Source organism: Cyprinodon variegatus, unplaced genomic scaffold (assembly GCF_000732505.1).
Source record: "Cyprinodon variegatus isolate N-32 unplaced genomic scaffold, C_variegatus-1.0 Scaffold179, whole genome shotgun sequence".
Taxonomy (NCBI): Eukaryota; Metazoa; Chordata; class Actinopteri; order Cyprinodontiformes; family Cyprinodontidae; genus Cyprinodon; species Cyprinodon variegatus.
The window spans coordinates 1,004,955-1,009,127 of record NW_015150632.1 but is presented as its reverse complement, the minus strand read 5'-3'; positions in this window follow the sequence as shown (position 1 = coordinate 1,009,127).

Genomic DNA, 4,173 nt, shown 5'->3' with positions numbered 1-4,173 from the left:
TTTTAATTTGCATGTTTTCCATGCTTCTTGGATGGGAAGCGAAACGTCTTCAAACATGGAAACAAAGTCCAGTAGATTGCTTTTGATTTTCTTTTTTTTGGAGTTACTTAAGACCCAGGTACAAAACCAACACATTCAACATGCTTTTATTTTAGGATTGTCATCTTAATAGTTTTTTATAATATGTGGTCAAAACAGCATTTCAGTCTGAAAAACTCACACTTTAAACACACAAAGAGAATTAGAAGAACTTTAATGATACAGTTATTTTAAGACTGGCTGGCGCACAGACCTCGGCAGGAAACATTAGCGCTGAATTTTACTTTAATATGCATAAGCAGGTGTATGCGAACAGGGATGTTTCCCCCCCAGGCCTGAACCTGGTGGTGGAGTGGAGATAGATGAAGTTGGTCAGTTCATAGACTGCTGTTTGGCTAGATGATATGCTTGAACTGTATTGGTGAGATCCAGTAGACTGTGTGAGCTGATACTAGTGCTTGTCTCAGGGAACCAGAAAGATAGATGTAAAGTGGGGAAAAACACATGTTTCCATGAACCTGTCCATGATGAGCAAGCATGAAGCGACAGTGGACAGGAAAAAACTCCCCTTTGGGAAGAAATCTCTGGCAGACCCAGGCTCAAAATCGCGGTCTTCTGCCAGAAAGATGAGATTTGACTGGGATTGCAGTAAGAGTCCGGGAGGAATTACACTCTGATAGGGACGAGGTTTAGGAAGTAGAATGGAAAAGCCAGATGGAGCTTAGCTATGATGGTGGATAAGGGGATGGAGGTGGGTTGAATCGGGGTCATCTGAGACAAAATCAGACATAGCGCAACCACTGCTTGCGCTTTGCTGGGTAGCAGGCTTGGTAGTGGATTTGAAGACATTTTAAGATGAACTCTGGATGCTTATTTGGCTTTGCGGAGGTGCAGTTCAAAGCTGATTGGTTTGCGTAGGAGGCAGATGAGCCTCTGATGAATGGGGGAAAGTAATTTAGTCAGTTGAACTTCCACCCAGGCTTTATGTCTTCTCACATATATGCAGAATGTTATTTCCTCACTTTAACTCTTTAAAATACTCTCTTAGTTACTTTTAAAATAACCTATTTACATTTTAACAGTGAACGTGGTGTTACTTGTGCCAGAATTGTATATACACAGTATATGGTATACTGTTCATGCTATTTAAAAGATTTCTCTAACTACAGGTATAACTGAGGCTTTAAATTCACTACGCTGAACTCCTATGCTCCTAAACACAACGAAAATCTACACCCCTGTTGAGGAGCAATTGGACAAGCAGGATTATGTTCCCTCATAGTATTTTTTGACCATTTTCCCCCCATCTCCTCAATTCATACTCACCCAGCAGCTTCAGCACGTTCAGGAAATTGCACTCACCTGTTGCTCACTTCAGCAATTATTGTCCCTGTATCTGAGCCATCAATTTTCTGTAACTCTTTCCAGGATCCCCCTGTTATTTCCATCATAGTTCATGTTGTCATGTCATGCAAGTTTGCTATTTTCCCTTTTGTACTCCCCGTGTTCCTGTTCTGTTCCGACTCATTCTTTATGTATAGTTTTTAGAGCTCTTTTTTATTGCTACTTTAAACCATAGCAAGAAAGCTGGACTACTCAGTCAGAAAATAGTCTTTAAATCAAACAGAAGCCACTCAAAAGAGAGATGAGTTTGACAATATCTTAAGATCACTACACTTGCTTTGTAGAAAAGTGACATAGATTGGAACATGCATTAAGAAAAACATCAAACAAAACCTAACCTGCTTGAGTAGCAAGTCTGAAATATTGAAAATCCTCAGTTCAGTTGCAGCCTTCAACCAAATGATAGTTTTTCGACTAAAAAGCTGTTTTAAAATTTCAGTTCAGTAGTAGTCAAAAAAAAATAGAATACTAATATTTTGTCTATTTCTGTAAAGGTTGTTTTTTTTTTTTGTTTTTTTTTTTCCAGCTGAGCCAAATGGCAGTGAAAACCTTGGGAGTGATATGATGAATTTGAAGAATTCTTTACCAAGTAGGAAGAAAGCAAACAAAGCATGGACAGAAATATCAGAAAAATTACAACTGAACAATCTAGCATGTAAAATGGATGTGTAACAGATAGGCAAACAGTAACGTCTAGCAACAACAATCAATGCAGCATTATACAGAGTGAATGAAATGGCGGAGAAAGAAATCTACCAACTGCATATGGGTGAGGCTGAGGGTCAATTAACAAGATAAGATACAGAGATTCAAAGAAACATGGGGAAAAGAAAACAGGGACATACGAGGAAACAACCCTAGATGTAAGAAATCTCAAAAGAATAAAACAATAAACACATTAAAAAGGAAAAAAAAACAATTATCACAGCATGGGAAGTTGTAGACATGGGCTAGTGGGAGCCAGTGCTTCTGTAGAATTGGTCCTACCCAGGTTTTGCTCCATGTACTGGAAATATTACACACATTTTTTTTTTTTATGATTAAGTGAGCTGAGACTGATTGGACAAATGTACAGTGATGTTTTACCAAGTTTACATTTACACCTACCTAGAAACTGAGATGTTTTAATTTAAGGTTCTGTTGTATTAATCACGCTTTTCAAATGTTACATCAGGAGTCTGCAACCTTGGATTTGTAGCTCACTCTGGATACTAATTTAGGCACTTGGGCTCTTTTTATTTTTGGAGGGCATTGCTATTTTTTGTTATGTTCCATAAAAAAAGTAGTCTACAACCGCCACTGTATTAAAGGCAACAAACTTGACAAGATAAGAGATATATAGTCTTACAAAGAGCATGGAAAGAATAAAAAAATATGCTTACATAAAAACACATGGTTCTGTCTTGATTTGTACTCAAGATCCGACGTTGGCCTTTAAGTTATGACTGTCTCTGATAGCAATGTTTTAAAGATCAAAATTAGTTCTCTGTAATTTTATTAGCTTTATGCCAATTTCTACACATGCAATCTTATTTGAGTAAATAAACTTGATTAATTTTAATAGGATGCTTTTATCTGATGTTGACTAATTGCATCCCATCTTGCCACAGTTTGTCCTTGATGTAAAACAAATCCCTTGCTTCCTTTTATGCAAGGATTATCCAGATTTTTTACTTCAAAGATGGGTTAAAAAAAATGATAAAATGCATATTTCTTCAAACCTGTTTGGAAATTCTGGGTAGAAAAAAGATGGCATTTTGTAGTAAATATTTTTTGTAATATTGGAATAATATGCAATATATATCACTGGAATAATATCTGTGAGTTTCTTAATTTATAGGTGGTATGTTATTTATATATTTTCCAACTTTGCCTAAACTGAGGTTAATTGTTTTTAACATCTGTTGTGAGAAAAAAACTGTAGACCGTCTATAGAAAAGGGTGTAAAGCAGTTTCTAAAGTGCATTAACATTCTCTAAGGTGCATTAAGTTGTAAATCACCACCAGGCTCTAAATTAGACAAAGAATACAATGCCTGTCCGTATTATTATTTTTTTTTTCTGCGTGTTATATAAAGTTGCTCCTTTTTGGAATGTTTTAACTGATCCTTCTCTATTGACGTTGAGGAAATTAATTTATCATCATCTTTAGATAGATGGAACAAATAAAAATAATTTAATCTTTATCTTATTCAGGTCTATATGAAATCCTTCCTAATTGGGAAAAGCTGGGTGATTTTTTCAAGTTAAACTACTTCGTGTTTTAGTTTGTATAAAGCAACTTAAGTTTTAGCCTGTTTGTACGGTGGCCCTGAAGTGCAAACTGCAACTACAAATCTAAAAGCGCAACTACATTAAGGAAATCGCAACTACATAAAGCAAAGCGCAACTACATTAAGGAAATCGCAACTACATAAAGCAAAGCGCAACTACATTGAGAAAAACAAAACTACATAAAGCAAAGCGCAACTACATTAAGGAAATCGCAACTACATAAAGCAAAGTGCAACTACATTAAGAAAAACAAAACTACATAAAGCAAAGCGCAACTACATTAAGGAAATCGCAACTACATAAAGCAAAGCGCAACTACATTAAGAAAAACAAAACTACATAAAGCAAAGCGCAACTACATTAAGGAAATCGCAACTAAATAAAGCAAAGCGCAACTACATTAAGAAAAACAAAACTACATAAAGCAAAGCGCAACTACATTAAGGAAATCGCAACT